Source organism: Pongo abelii, chromosome 19 (genome assembly GCF_028885655.2).
Source record: "Pongo abelii isolate AG06213 chromosome 19, NHGRI_mPonAbe1-v2.0_pri, whole genome shotgun sequence".
NCBI classification, from domain to species: domain Eukaryota; kingdom Metazoa; phylum Chordata; class Mammalia; order Primates; family Hominidae; genus Pongo; species Pongo abelii.
In genome coordinates, this window is record NC_072004.2 from 16134708 (window position 1) to 16151404 (window position 16697).

General features: G+C 48.7%; 1 pseudogene; it reads left to right on the forward strand.

The window, feature by feature from the left end:
* Positions 1-1621: 1621 nt before the first annotated feature.
* On the forward strand, positions 1622-4107 carry LOC134760601 (keratin, type I cytoskeletal 16-like; annotated as a pseudogene).
* Positions 4108-16697: the final 12590 nt, after the last annotated feature.

The window sequence follows — 16697 nt, forward strand, 5'->3', positions numbered from 1 at the left end:
CCCCATGTGACAGTCTGAGATATGGCCTCATGGGAAGGGAAAGATCTGACGGTCCCCCAGCCTGACACCCGTAAAGGGTCTGTGCTGAGGAGGATTAGTAAAAGAGGAAGGCCTCTTTGCAGTTGAGATAAGAGGAAGGCATCTGTCTCCTGCTCGTCCCTGGGCAATGGAATGTCTCGGTGTAAAACCCAACTGTATATTCCATCTACTGAGATAGGAGAAAACGGCCTTAGGGCTGGAGGTGAGACATGCTGGCGGTAATACTGCTCTTTAATGCATCGAGATGTTTATGTATGTGCACATCAAAGCACAGCACCTTTTCCTTAACCTTGTTTATGACACAGAGACATTTGTTCACATGTTTTCCTGCTGACCCTCTCCCCACTATTACCCTATTGTCCTGCCACATCCCCCTCTCGGAGATGGTAGAGATAATGATCAATAAATACTGAGGGAACTCAAAGACTGGGGCCAGCGCGGGTCCTCCGTATGTTGAGCGCTGGTCCCCTGGGCCCATTTTTCTTTCTCTATACTTTGTCTCTGTGTCTCTTTCTTTTCTCAGTCTCTCATCCCACCCGATGAGAAACACCCACAGGTGTGGAGGGGCGGGCCACCCCTTCAGGTGGAGAGTGTCGAGTTCCCTCTCCCAGGTTTGGCTCTTAAGACATGTGCATCCGTTCTGCTCTTACCTCTGGGATGAGTGACCAGGGGAGATGTAGCAGCGACAAAACCCTGATTCTGCTGAGACAAGGAATTGCCTGCCCCAGTGGAGCCCAGGCAGAGGCAGGCTGTCTCTGGGCTCCTCACCTCAACAGAGGCACTGCAGAGCAAGGCCAGTGGCCAGCACCGACAGATGCCCCACAGCACCCTGAGGAGGCCCCGTCTTGGTGCCCAGACCCCTCCTCCTCCCTCCAGTCCTCGGTGCTGGACCAGCCTCTCAGGCCAAGGCCACGCCCACCCTGGGCAGACCTCATGCCAGTGATCGTGGGGAGGTGGGTGAGAGTTGGGTATACCGGCCCCACCTGCAGGCATGGTGGGAGCCTGGAGAGGGCCGAGGTCTGGGTTCTAGTTGCAGCTCTGCAGCTTAAAGCAGAGTGACTTTGAGTGAATCTCCACCTGTATCTGGTTACCCCTCTGTCCCCTCTGATCAAGAAAATTATATAAATTTGAGACGCACAGAGAGAGGGCTCAGGATGATGGAACAGGCTTAGGTAAGGAGAACAGGCAGGCAGGTTCACATCTCAGCTTCCAGTGACTGGTGTCTTGGGAAGACCACTTACCCTCCCTGAATCCCAGCTCCCTCACCTGAGGACTGGTGGCAGGAATAACGCCCCCGTCATCCCCACTCACAGAACCGTACAGCACACACCATGCATGCCTGAGTGGGCCCATGACCAGTGCTCTCCCCCAGCTCAGCTGGATGAATGGAGCTGCCAGGCCCAGCCTGGGATCTGTGGACACAGGAGAGGGAACTGCTGGGAATGAATCCCCAGCCAGTCCTGTTTCTACAGGGTGGGGGGGACTCTGAGGCCCACGGCGGGGTCAGAGGTCACACCTGGCTGTAGTGGCAGGATGGGGCTCCCTCCCACCAGCCTGCAGGTGGGGTGCCTGTGATTAGGGGATGGCAGTAGAGGAGTGGAGGAGGTAGGTGTGGGGCTGTGGTGTTTTTCAGCTGGGAGTGTGCGGGGCGCAGGGCCCCGTGTAGCGGTGCGGGAGGGTGCCAGTGTGTAGAGGTGAGTGTGAGGAGCAGGTGGCTGGAGGGGGAGGATGAGGAAGATGAGGGGCAGGGCTGGCCCTTGGGGAAGGGCTGGTGGGGTCCTTCACGCATGTTTCTTTGTGGCTAGTGGTGTGTCATCCCCTTTTACAGATGAGAAAACTGAGGACCAAGGGGCTATAGGACCAGCCTGTGCTGTACAGCTGGTAAGGGCAGAGCAGGGACTTAGTGTCGCCTGTCTGGCTCCACGGCCAGTGCTGTTTGTATGGTGCACACACTTCTGGAGATCCCGGGGGCTCAAGGCAGCCTCCAGAACTGGAATTAGATCCAAGACGGGAAAGAGAGTCACAGGATTTTTAGAACCAGAAGGGATGCTGCAGCCACCCAGTCCAGCCTGGTCACCACTGAGGGGAAACCGGCCCAGAGGTGGGAGGTGGGGAGCCTCAGGCCACACAGCAAGCAGAGTGAAGACACGAACTCTGCCCCTGCCCAGAGTGGGACATGTAGGATCCCTGCAACTGCTCCCCAGGACAGCCCAGGATGGCATCACTGAGGTCTCTTTCAGCCAAGGCTGTCACTGTGGGGCAGGGAGTTCTTCTGAAGGGCTGACTCACTGCCTGGGGAAGCAGTTGCCACAAAGCCACCTGTGCCAAGGCCCCACTGGCCCCAGCGGCTCCAGGAATGGGAGCCTGATTCCCAGCATGGTGGGCTGGGAGCAGAGGGCAAGGGACAAAGTGCGGGGCTGTCCACCCAGTAGGGCCAGCAGACCCGGAGCCTCAGAATCCTCAGGGCTGCAGCCTGAAGACCTGACTTCTGTCCTGCCAGGTACGAGCACGAACTGGCCCTGCGGCAGACTGTGGAGGCTGACGTCAATGGCCTGTGCCGGGTGTTGGATGAGCTGACCCTGGTCAGTACTGACCTGGAGATGCAGATCGAAGGCCTGAAGGAGGAGCTGGCCTACCTGAGGAAGAACCATGAGGAGTTGCGGTTGCTGCTGGCTCCCGGGATGGGAGGCTGGTTTGGTGGGGTTGCCAGATGCACCCAGGACCAGGAGAGGAGTCTGCTGAACTGACCGCCTCCTGCCATCCCTTCCCAGGAGATGCTTGCTCTATGAGGTCAGACCGGTGGAGATGTGAACGTGGAGATGGATGCCGCACCTGGCGTGGACCTGAGCCGCATCCTGAATGAGATGCGCGACCAGTATGAGCAGATGGCAAAGAAGAACTGCAGAGATGCTGATGCCTGGTTCCTGAGCAAGGTGGGGCTCGGGCCCTCAGTAAGCCTGCAGCACTTCCCAGCTGGGGGCTTTGGGAGAGCCTCACCTTTCACTCTGCTTTCCTGTCTCAGACCGAGGAGCTGAACAAGGAAGTGGCCTCCAACAGCGAACTGGTACAGAGCAGCCGCAGTGAGGTGATGGAGCTCCAGAGGGTGTTCCAGGACCTGGAGATTGAGCTGCAGTCCCAGCTCAGCATAGTATGAAGGACCCGGCACAGCAGCAGCCCCCAAGTCACCAGTAATGGCCACCACCCCCTCAACAAGCCACAATTTAGTTCCACCTTTCTTTTCTCAGGATGGGACCAGAGGACTCATCGGACCCATTATATAGATAGAGAAACTAGCCCTAGAATAGTGGGCTAGCATTTCTCCATATTGTCTGGCCCATCAGTACCCCAACTGGGATCAAAATCCAGGCACCTCTCAAAAAACATGCCCAGAGACCTGGAGGGACAGGAGTGACCACCTTCATTGACTCTTTTTCTCTCTCTCACTTGCAGAAAGCATCCCTGGAGAACAGCCTGGAGGAGACCAAAGGCCGCTACTGCATGCAGCTGTCCCAGATCCAGGGACTGATTGCCAGCGTGGAGGAGCAGCTGGCCCAGCTACACTGTGAGATGGAGCAGCAGAGCCAGGAGTACCAGATCTTGCTGGACATGAACACACAGCTGGAGCAGGAGATCGCCACCTACTGCCGCCTGCTGGAGTGCGAGGACGCCCAGTGAGTCCCAGGCCCCTCAGTTCTGCCTCCCAGACCCTTTAGCCCCCCTGCTGCTCTCAGCACAACTGACTGCCCTGCCTTTTCTCTCCCACAGCCTTTCCTCCCCACACGCATCTGGCCAGTCCTATTCTTCCCCAGAGGGTAAGTCTCCTGAGGCTCCCCAGCACCGCAGCCCCTCTGCCTGTTTCCATGGAATGGGGGCCGGGCCCTTCTCCTCAGAGCTCCCAGCCCTCCCTTCTCCCTGCCCTGGAGTCAGCTTAGCTCTCAGACCCCTTCTCACCTCCTCTTCTCTCTCTGACCCCTTCTCACCTCCTCTTGGTCCTCTTCGAGCCATCAGACCTGGCCCATCCTCAAGGAGCAGGGCTCATCCAGCTTCAGCCAGGGCCAGTGCTCCTAGAACTGAGCTGCCTCTACCACAGCCTCCTGCCTACCAGCTGGCCTCACCTCCTGAAGGCCTGGGTCAGGACCCTGCTCTCCCGGCACAGTTCCCAGCTGTGTCCCCTGCCCCTCTGCTGCTGGTGGGCTAATAAAGCTGACTTTCTGGTTGATGCAAACCTGTGTGATCTCTGTTCTTGAACTGATGGGAGGGGAGTTGCAGGTGCTTTCCAGAAACCTCCTGGAGCCTCACAGTCTGAGAGATGTGGGAAATGGGACAAATCTCAGAAGATCTTGAAGGCTCTTCCTGGAAGACCTCCATGCTCTGTGGAAGTGGGAGGTGGGACACAGGATGGGGGCAGTGTCCACACGTGCTGACTGACACCATGGAGGCATTCTACAGAGGTTATTTTATGATATTGCCCTTGCAACCCTGTGAGGTGGGTGTGGTCAGGCCCATTTTGGAATTGGCAACCCCTAGAATTCAGAGAGTTTCAGTAACTTGCATAAAATCATGCAGATAGTAAGTGGCACGGCTGGAGCTCAAACTCAGTTCTGTCTGTCTGCAAAGTCCATGCCTTTCTTTGAACACCACTCTACCTTTTTAGGTATTTTAACCCAAAGACTCCCACGCTTGAATCTTAACTCTACCCATGGGCTCCCCCACATCTGCACATAGTTTCTACATTGGAGGGTGGAAGGGAGTGCTTTCTGTCTTGAAAATGATGTCCTTGTCAGACCTGAAATCCTCCTTCTCCCAGCCTGCTTCTCCTCACACCCCATCAACTCCTCCTTCCTCATTCCCCTCAGCTGGTGAATTGCGTGCTGATGAGCACCCTAGGAAACACCTGCTGCCCCATGGCCATTGCCATGTTCAGATCTTCTTCCTCTCTCCCTAGACCTGGGCACAGCCTAACTGGGTCCCTTTGAGAGTCAATCTCATCCACATTCAATTTCCACTGAATGATTTCCACCAGAATGTGGTCAAGATCAAGAACAAGGGTGAGATCAGGACTCCCCTGCTTAACAGCCGGCAATGGATCCCATTCCCTTCCAGCACTCAGCCTTCAGTCTCAATCCAGCTTGGTGTCCTCCTGCCCCTCCCAGCTCCAAACCCTTGAGTCACCCCTACCTGACTGAGATACGACCCATACCTCTCAGTTGCCGTTCCTTCTTCCTGGATGCCTTCCATATTTTAAATATTTAAATTAAAGAAAGTTATGTATGTACAACATCATAAGCCTTTTTTTTTTTTTTTTTTTTTTGGAGACAGTCTTGCTCTGTCGCCCAGGCTGGAGTGCAGTGGCACGATCTCAGTTCACTGCAAGCTCCACCTCCCGGGTTCACACCATTCTCCTGCCTCAGCCTCCCGAGTAGCTGGGACTACAGTCACCCGCCACCATGCCGGGCTAATTTTTTTTTGTATTTTTAGTAGAGACAGGGTTTCACCGTATTAGCCAGGATGGTCTCGATCTTCTGACCTCATGATCTGCCTGTCTTGGCCTCCCAAAGTGCTGGGATTATAGGTGTGAGCCATGGCACCCAGCCAAGACTTTTTTTTTAAATTGTACTTTAAGTTCTAGGGTACACGTGCACAACGTGCGTGTTTGTTACATAGGTATACGTGTGCCATGTTGGTTTGCTGCACCCATCAATTCATCATTTACATTAGGTATTTCTCCTAATGCTATCCCTCCCACAGCCCCCCACCCCCTGACAGGCCCCGATGTGTGATGTTCCCCGTCCTGTGCCCATGTGTTCTCATTGTTCGACTTCCACCTATGAGTGAGAACATGTGGTGTTTGGTTTTCTGTCCTTGTGATAGTTTGCTTAGAATGATGGTTTCCAGCTTCACCCATGTCCCTGCAAAGGACATGAACTCATCCTTTTTATGGCTGCATAGTATTCCAAGGTGCATATGTGCCGCCTTAATCCAGTCTATCATTGATAGACATTTGGGTTGGTTCCAAGTCTTTGTGATTGTGAATAAGACTTTTTTTTTTTTTTGATGAAAAAGCCATCCCCAGACTGGATACCACAGCTCTGTTCCCGCCTCCCCTTTTCAACTTCAGCTGTTTCTTCTGGGATTTGTCTCCTTACTTCTAAATAACAGGCTTTACCTTGTTATTGTTTGGTTTTTCTGTTTCAGTTTTTAATCGCTTGACTTCTGGCTGTGAAGGATGAGGATGTAGATCTGTTATACAGCATTGCCCCTCCCCACTTCTTTTTTAAATATCTTCTTCCCATCTTCTCAATATATTCATATTTTTGTTACATAAATGTTTACATTATTTGACTATTTAAATGTTATTCATAGTCAAGCCATATATTATACTATATTACATTTTATACTATATTAAATTTCCTTGGAATAAATATCTCTTTTTCAATTTGCCTAAACTTTCTATGTATTGATCATTAATTTGTTTCCTGATTCACTGCTGGAAGCATAAATCTCCTCAGTATTTTAGAACCCTGGGTGTTCCTTCAATTTCATCCTCATGAAGATGTGTCTGCTAGGGCCTTCTGTCCTGCTCTTGTCTGTTCTGGGTGCTGTTTGGGTCTCCTCCTCAGCTGTGATCCTGGAATCTCTCTTCACCATCATCCTGAAATCCCTTCTTTTTCCTGTGTTGCTTTCCTTGTTTTCTGGATCCAATGTCTTCCTCCTTCCTGTTTTTATTTTTCCCTTGGTTTTAGTGAAGCACATCCTCAAGTAGTTTCCTGGGAAGGGAGTTATCGGGGTTAAACTTTTTGAGACCGTTTGTGTCAAAAAGATCTTTAGTTGATCCTCACTCTTGACTGATAGTTTGGCTAGGTATGGAATTCTAGCTTGGAAATCATTTGCACTCAGCGTTTGAAGGTACAGTTTCACTGTTTCTTGGCTTCTAGTGTTGCTGTCGAGAAGTCTTATGCCATATTGATTCTAGATCACTTCTTATTATCCTATTCCCACTCTCCTCCCTAGAAGCTTTTCAGTTCTTCTCTTTCTCTCTAGCAGGCTGAAATACCATGTGTTGAATTGATGCAGCTGTGACTTCATCCACTGGCTGGACACTAGCAGAAACTTCCAATGTGGGAGCTCATGTTGTTCAATTCTGGCAAATTTTCGTGTTTCATGATTTCCTCCCTCCATTTTCTCTCTTTCTGAAATGGCTCTTTTTCCTATGTATTCTGTTTTATTTTCCATCTTGTCTTTTTTTCTTTGTTGCTGTTTTCTGAGAAATTTCTTTAACTTTGACCTCTAACTCCATTATTCAGAGTTTTAAAAAATCTGCTGTATTTGGCCGGGCACAGCATCTCATGCCTGTAATCCCAGCACTTTGGGAGGCCAAGGTGGGTGGATTGCTTGAGCCCAGGAGTTCGAGACCAGCCTAGGCAACATGGTGAGACCCTGTCTCTACAAAATATATAAAAATTAGCTGGATGTGGTGGCTTGCGCCTGTAGTCCCAGCTGCTAGGGAGGCTGAGGTGGGATGATCACTTGAGCTTGGGAAGTCAAGGCTGCAGTGAGCTGAGATCACACCATCACATTCTAGCCTGGGCAACAGAGTGAGATCCTGTCTTAAAAACAACAACAATCTTTTATATTTTTCATATCTCATAGCTCTGCATGTTTTTTCAACAGTCTCTTGTTCTTGTTTCAAGATGCAATGGTTTCTCTGATCTCTTTGAGCCTATTAGTCCTGGCTCCAGCAATGCTTCTATTTCCGTCACTGGCTCGGTTTCCTCAGTTCCTTTCTTGCTGTTTGTCTTGCCTCCATCTTTCATGCCAGAAGGCTTTTCTCAGATGTCTAGTGGTCCTTGGTAGTCGTTCATATTTAAGAGTAAGTCACTGAGAAACTGATTGGAATATGTGTATATGTGTGTGGATAGCATGGGAGCTTGCCACTAGTAGGTCTCAGTATAGAGTAATCTGGTGGAGAATAAGCTGTTTCATTGGGGGACAGTTATCTGTAGGACTTTTCTTGGGTAGGGTCTTCCTCAGAAGGAATACCTCTAATTCCCTGTCTGGATTGTAAAAGCTACCAGCTTTCTGGAAGCTGAGTGTGGGAAGGGGGCAGAGAAGGTCTCAGTCTCAGCTACTCTGCCACTAGTTGATTGCAGTTTATTGGCCCTGCTTGGTGTCTCAGGATTCAGAGTCCCTCTGGGGAAATTCTCCAACATAAACATCTAGTTTCTCCTGGAGTAATCATGGAGTGGTTGGGTTCAGACAAAGAGGGGAGAGAGGAGCTATAGGGGCCTCTCTGCTTTTTTTTTTTTTTTTTTTTTTTTCCCCTAGATGGTGTCTCGCTCTGTGGTCCAGGCTGGAGTGCAGTAGTACTATCTCAGCTCACTGCAAGCTCTGCCTCCCGGGTTCACACCATTCTCCTGCCTCAGCCTCCCGAGCAGCTGGGACTACAGGCGCCCACCACCACGCCTGGCTAATTTTTTGTATTTTTAGTAGAGATGGGGTTTCACCGTGTTAGCCAAGACAGTCTCGATCTCCTGACCTCAGGATCCACCCGCCTTGGTCTCCTAAAGTGCTGGGATTACAGGCGTGAGCCACCGTGCCCGGCTGCCTCTCTGCTTTTTATACAGATTTCTAGCTCACCCTCCCATTTCTAGTTCACTTGTTTCTCACTGTCAGAGGTACCTGGTGCCCCCTATTCCAGAGACTTTCCAGAGTTCTTAAAAATTCAGTTAAAAAGTTCCAGAGTGTAAATATGCTTTGCCTCTTGGCTTCTCTCTGGGCAAGCACTGGGCTTTCTTTGTCTTTGTTTTCCAGATTCCAAAATTTGATTGCTATAATCTACTTTCCTGATCTCTTTGACCCCATGGATTTTATCCATTTACAATAATTTTAGTAATGTTTAGGAGGTGAAGATAAACTGCATGTTTAACCCGAGTTTAATCTGAAGTCTCTGCTTTACATGACAAAACCATATTCATCTTTCAAGGCTGCTAAGCCTGATTCATTACTCTATAAGGCACAATCATTGTTGGCATTGTTGATTGTTCAGCAAATGTGTCTCCCTTTTTCTGGTCATCCTGTCTTCCAAGCCCTAGGGTGAGCCTATGACTCAGAGTGAACCCCAAATCTTGATACCAAAGGTAATCACTGATAGTATTTTTACAAGTTTCTTTCTCTCTCTTTCTCTCTATGTATATATACAGTCATGCACCATATAACAACATGTTGTTTTTCAGTGATGGATGGCATATATATACAAGAGTGGTCCCATAAGATTATAATACTATATTTTTACTGTACTTTTTCTGTGTTTAGATAGGTTTAGATACACAAATACCAACTATGGAGTTACAGTTGCCTATAGTATTCAGCACAGTAACCTGCTGTTCAAGTTTATAGCCTAGGAGCAATAGGCTATACCATCTAGCCTTGGTGTGAAGTAGGCTATACCATGTAGGTCTGTGTAAGTATACTGTATGTTGTTCACACAACGACAAAATTATTTACTAATGCATTTCTCAGAATGTATTCCTGTTGTTAAGTAATCCGTGACTGTGTATACATATACACATTTATACATATGTACATTTATACGTGTATGTATAAATAAAATACATTTATGCATATATATTTATGTATTTATACATATATACATATAAATGAAGTAAACATATCTTACCAGCTATAATTACAACAACAATTACACTAAATGTCTATACCATTTTGCATTCTTTTTTTTTTTCTGAGACAGAGTCTTACTCTGTCGGCCAGGCTGGAGTGCAATGTCATGATCTCAGCTCACTGCAACCTCTGCTGCCTGAGTTCAAGCGATTCTGCTGCCTCAGCTCCCACAAATAGTTTTGATTATTTCCTTAGGCTAGATTCCTAGATGTATACTAGACGAGAAGATACAGATGTTTTAAGGTTCTCGATTTGAATGGCCAAATTGATTTAAAGAGAAATTGTGCCAATTTGCATACCTTGCTGGCAGGGAATGGGAGTGCCTATTTGAAAACAAGCTCATCAACTTTGGGTATTATCTTTAAAAACCTCTTTGGTAAATTGATTCATCTGATTCTTTTAAAGATGAGTGTTGTGGAAGGACCCTTACACAGAGACATAGTCCTGGCCTGGGTTATTAAACAACTCCTGGGCTGGCACACACATTCATGAGTTGTTCATTAATGAGATCTCAGAAATGAGGATGTAGAATACTCTCCAACTGGGCATGGGGTGCTATTTTATTTTATTTATTTATTTATTTATTTATTTATTTATTTATTTATTTATTTTTTGAGACAAATTCTCACTGTCATCCAGGCTGGAATGCAGTGGTGCGATCTTGGCTCACTGCAACTTTTGCCTCCCAGGTTCAAGCAATTCTCATGCCTCAGCCTCCTGAGTAGCTGGGACTACAGGTGTGTGCCACCACACTCAGCTAAATTTTTTTTTTTTTTTTTTGTATTTTTAGTAGAGACAGGATTTCACCATGTTGGCCGGGCTGGTCTCAAACCCCTGGCCTCAAGTGATCTGCCTGCCTCAGCCTCCCAGAGTGCTGGGATTACAGGTGTAAGCCACCACGCCCAGCCCGGGCATGGGTGCTATTTTAAAGAAGTTGTCTGTACCCGTATCTTCAGAGTGCTTAACCCCCAGGAGCAGATCCTTGGAAAGCTCATCACGAAAGGCCTCTACCTGACAGATGCAGAAATTCAGGTTTACAGTAGTTAAAGGAAAAAAAAAAACTTTCTTGGGGGAGAGCAGGAATCACTTATCTCTCGTTCATTGCTCTTATCTTGTAGAAACAAATCATGAGCCCCTTTTAAACAGAAGGACAATATTGTGCAGAAATATGAGTTTTCCCTTCAATAAGGGAACCGGAATTTCCATGCGGAAATGGCTTACTGCCTGGATTTCTCAAACTAAGATTCAAGTCCCAAATCAGACTGCCTTTTGCTCTTGTCTGGTCTTTCCCACTCCCTAAGATCCTGGCACCTGAGCTGAGAAGGTTGAGTACTCCCAGTGGTTCTTGAAATTTGTCTAATTTGAACGCACCTTCAGATTCCTTATGCTTGACTTACTGTCAAAGTTTGGGAAATATTGCTTTAGATAATTGCATGAGGTGCAAAAACAATGACCAGAGTGAGAATTAATGGCAGCCCATAAAGTGCATCTGCTGATGTAAATGAATGAGTGGTATGCTTGTAAAGCTCAGTTTTCTTTGGGTCCATTTTTTCTGAGAGCTGTAATAAGCTCAGTGTCCCTCCTAGTGTATGAGATAAGCAATTTCTTATGCTTGTCTTCTCACTGCTGTAGCTTGTTGTTTAAGACCTTCTGTCTGCTCTCTGAAACATAAACAGTAATGAAACTTTTGTTTTGCTAGTCGCCAACAGCCCCTGGATGGTACCCAGCCCACAAGGGACACTCAGTAAAGACTTGTGGAGTCAGGCCATGGAAGTTTGGTTTAAAAGTCTCTGCTCTTTCAGGACTCCACAGAACTTGCTCAGAAGAGAATTTCTTGAGGGCAGGCTTCTCCAGGTTCCACGTGCCTCCCATTGTGTTGGCACAGGGCAGTCTCCATGGGTAGGTATTGACAAGCTGGCATGGATGTGAAAGCAAATATCTTTTTTGAGCCCTGGACGGATAGAGCCCCATCTACAGAACTGAGGCATGAGGCAGTGGAGCTCCTTATCTGGCCCCTCCTCTGATGAGCTGTCTGCATCCTGGAATCCCCAACAGTCCAAGACCCCCAAAGGGCTTTGAGCAGATCAGGGAGTGTTAAAGCAATAGTGGCCGCTATTCAGGAGATGCCATTTCTGACTTCACCCCTTGTTAACACACTGCTGATTGCAAGGGTCCCTCTTTCTCCTACCATGATAGGATTGTTACACATAAAACACATGCGTTGGCCAGGTACAGTGGCTCACACCTGTAATCCCAGCACTTTGGGAGGCCGAAGAGGGAGGATCACCTGAGGTCAGGTGTTTGAGAGCAGTCTGGCCAACATGGTGAAACCCCATCTCTACCAAAAAATACAAAAATTAGCCAGGCGTGGTGGCATGTGCCTGTAGCCCCACTACTTGGGAGGCTGAGGTGGGAGAATCGCTTGAATCCAGGAGGTGGAGGTTTCAGTAAGCCAAGGGTGTGCCACTGCACTCCAACCTGGGTGACAGAGTGAGACCCTGTCTCAAACAACAACAACAACAACAACAACAAACAACAAAAAATGCCGTACGTCTCTAGCTTTTATCTACCATATGAATAGTGTGACGAAATAAAAGGAAATATAGAAAATGAAAACATTCATCCATTGTTCTGTCACCAGAACTTTTATTCTCCCAGGTTCTTTTCTGGCTTTGTTATATATGATTATACAGCAAAGATGATTTTCAAATTATTTAAGGGACTTCACTTAATTTTAAATTAATAGAAATAACAGACCAGTATAAAAAGGCATATGTGCAAAGATATTTACTGCTGTTTATTTGTAGTGACAGAAGATGGCAAACAGATTTTTAAAAATTGATAGTGGACAGGTGGAATAAATAATGGTCCACTCCTACCCTGGAGTATTAAGCAGGCATTATAGTCAATAAATTGGAGCTATTTATTGGATGGCAAGGAAGGATTCCTCCAGGGATTGGGGAGAGAGAAATGTGGAATGCAGAAACGTACATGTAGGATATTGATTTCATTTGTGTGAAATAAACAGCAAATCCTTCATCCCTCATTTATGAAAATGCATGTACATGTGTCTGTGAGATTATATACGCACCAACAATATGAAAAGATACATACAGAGTTATTAAGATAGATTACGGTGGGGGTGGGGTTGAAGGCTGATGTGGGTGGCAGTGGTTGAGGGGAAAAGGGGAGCCAAGAAAAACAGGAAAGGAACAAAAAGAGTGCACACACATTTTAATACTTATACATAAAATTGTGTGTGTGTGCGTATATGAATAAAGAAACTAAACAACAATTTAAGAACCAAAAAAGCAATTAATTTGTTGAATACCACATCGACTTCCTAATTAGAAACAGATTGCATGCACTAATATTCTGGCCTGTCAATTTTATGTGATCATAAAATAGATTTTTAATTTACTTTATGCTTAGATAATAATATAACTATACAAATTAAAACTGATAACCAAAAGAAAACATTTTTTAAAAAGGTCAGATCACAGTCCTTTGCAGGAGGTAGTGTCGAATAGCTGGGGGGAGGGCAGAGGCTAACCTGAAGCTGAACTTCCAACGTGAACTTGGAGGGATCCTTCACCCGCCTCTGGTCTTTGTGAGTTTCGGTTTCCTCATCCGTACATTTAGGGTATTAGTATTTATCTGAAGGAGTTTATTTGAGGAATAAAGGAGATAAACGGTGGATAAAACACACAGTATGTACTCAATAAATATTTTTTGCTCCTTCTCTCTCCTGTTGGACAATTTTTAATGTTGCCCAACCCTTTATTACCTGATTTGATTCTGGCAGCTAGGCTGCAGACAGGCAGCTGTGTTCTGCTTCCTAAAGCTGAGCTGGAGCAAATGCCTCCTCCCTGCATGCTCCCTGCAGGGCCTCCTTGCTATCTCCATGCACCTGACTCATCCCATTTTACAGGTGAGGAAATTGAGGCTCAGGGAGGCTGAGCGACTTACTCAAGGGTGCATGACTAGTAGTAGATGGGGTGTCAGAATGCCCTGCACCCCCAACCCTGTGCCGCCTCTGCATAGATCTTCCCTGCTGAGCAAATCTCTGGTCTCATTTGACTTGATCAGGCTTGCAGAGAAGGTGGGTGCTAGCAGTAGGCCAATGAATTCAGTCCAAGTCCACTTAGGGGCTGTTCTGGGCCAGGTGTTGTGCTGGGCTCGGGGTGGAGGCAGGGGAGGGATTCAGTGATAAGTCAGGAGCCACCTTGGCCTTAAATAAGATACTTACTTACAGCACCTACACAGGTAATTGTGCTTTTTGTCCTCCTCCTCCTAGAGGTGCCTTTGGTGTGTGAGGGGATGGGCAGCTCCCCTGCTGGCAGAGTTCTTTCTCAATAGCTGGGCCTTGGCTGATGCTTCCTCTCTCCCTCCTCCTCTTCTAGGTAAGGGGGTGGGGACTGGGCTGTGGACCTACAGAGGCTTAAACAGTGGCTGGTGTTTGCCCTATCTGCCCACAAGGCCACAAGAATTGCAGCCTTAGTGAGTTCTCTACAGTGAGAATAACCACCCCCCACCCACCCCCATGAGCAGATCTGCCTGGGCTTGAACCCCAGCCCCACTCCCTACCTGCCTTAGTGTTGCTCTGAGGATTAGAAGACACGATGAAATTAAGACCTGGCCCCTGGTAAGTCCTCAATACATGTTAACCTTTGGTGGAATGAGACTGTAAGAGGGTATGTTTTACCCCTAAGCTAGCTCAAGGGGATGACTGCTTAAACTGGTTCTGTTCTGTTCTACAGAACAACAAGAAACTTGACTCAGGGGTTTCATTGTCATACTTACCTTCTCTAACACCACCAGCACCACCATCACCACCTTCATCGTCACCGCTCCCGCCACCATGACCACCACCACCATCACCCCCATAATCATCACCATCGTTACCCCCACCACCACCAATACCCCCATCACCACCATCACCACCACCACCCCCACCACCACCATCATTACCAATAACACCACCACCATCACCACCATAATCATCACTATCATCACCCCCACCACCACCAATACCCCCATCACCACAATCACCACCATCACCCCCACCACCACCACCACCAACACCACCACCACCATCACCATAATCATCACTATCATTACCCCCACCACCACCAACACCCCCATCACCACCATCACCACCATCACCCCCACCACCACCATCATTACTACTAACACCACCACCATCACCACCATAATCATCACTATCATTACCCCCACCACTACCACCAATACCCCCATCACCACCATCACCACCATCACCCCCACCACCACCACCACCAACACCACCACCACCACCATCACCACCATCATTACCACTACCACCACCACCATCACCACCATAATCATCACTATCATTACCCCCACCACCACCACCAACACCCCCATCACCACCATCACCCTCACACCCACCACCACCACCACCAACACCCCCATCACCACCATCACCCCCACCCCCACCACCACCATCACCACCATAATCATCACTATCTTTACCCCCACCCCCACCACCAACACCCCCACCACCACCATCACCACCATCATTACCACTACCACCACCACCATCACCACCATAATCATCACTATCTTTACCCCCACCCCCACCACCAACACCCCCATCACCACCATCACCCCCACCCCCACCACCACCCCCACCACCACCATCACCACCATAATCATCACTATCATTACCATCACTGCCACCACCAATACCCCCATCACCACCATCACCCCCACCCCCACCACCACCATCACCACCACCACCACCCCCACCACCATCACCACCATAATCATCACTATCATTACCCCCACCACCACCACCAATACCCCCATCACCACCATCACCCCCACCCCCACCACCACCACCACCAACACCCCCACCACCACCACCATCACCACCATCATTACCACTAACACTACCACCATCACCCCCATAATCATCACTATCATTACCCCCACCACCACCACCAATACCTCCATCACCACCATCACCCCCACCCCCACCACCACCACCAGCAACACCCCCACCACCACCACCACCACCACCATAATCATCACTATCATTACCCCACCACCACCACCAATACCCCCATCACCACCATCACCCCCACCCCCACCATCACCACCACCACCACCCCAACCACCATCACCACCATAATCATCACTATCATTACCCCCACCCCCACCACCAATACCCCCATCACCCCCATCACCCCCACCCCCACCACCACCATCACCACCATAATCATCACTATCGTTACCCCCACCACCACCACCACCAACACCCCCACCACCACCATCACCAGCATCATTACCACTAACACCACCACCATCACCACCATAATCGTCACTATCATTACCCCACCACCGTCACCACCATAATCGTCACTATCATTACCCCACCACCACCACCAATACCCCCATCACCACCATCACCCCCACCACCACCACCACCACCACTACCACCACCACCACCATCATCACCACTGTTACCACTACCACCATCCCTACCATCGCCACCATAATCACTGCCATCATTACCACCATCACCACCCCCACCCCCACTACCACCATCCCTACCATCGCCACCATAATCACCACCATCATTACCACCATCACCACCTCCATTACCACCATCACCACCCCCACCCCCACTACCACCATCCCTACCATCGCCACCATAATCACCACCATCATTACCACCATCACCACCTCCATTACCACCATCACCACCCCCACCCCCACTACCACCATCCCTACCATCGCCACCATAATCACCACCATCATTACCACCATCACCACCTCCATTACCACCATCACCACCCCCACCCCCACTACCACCATCCCTACCATCGCCACCATAATCACCACCATCATTACCACCATCACCACCTCCATTACCACCATCACCACCCCCACCCCCACTACCACCATCCCTACCATCGCCACCACAATCACCACCA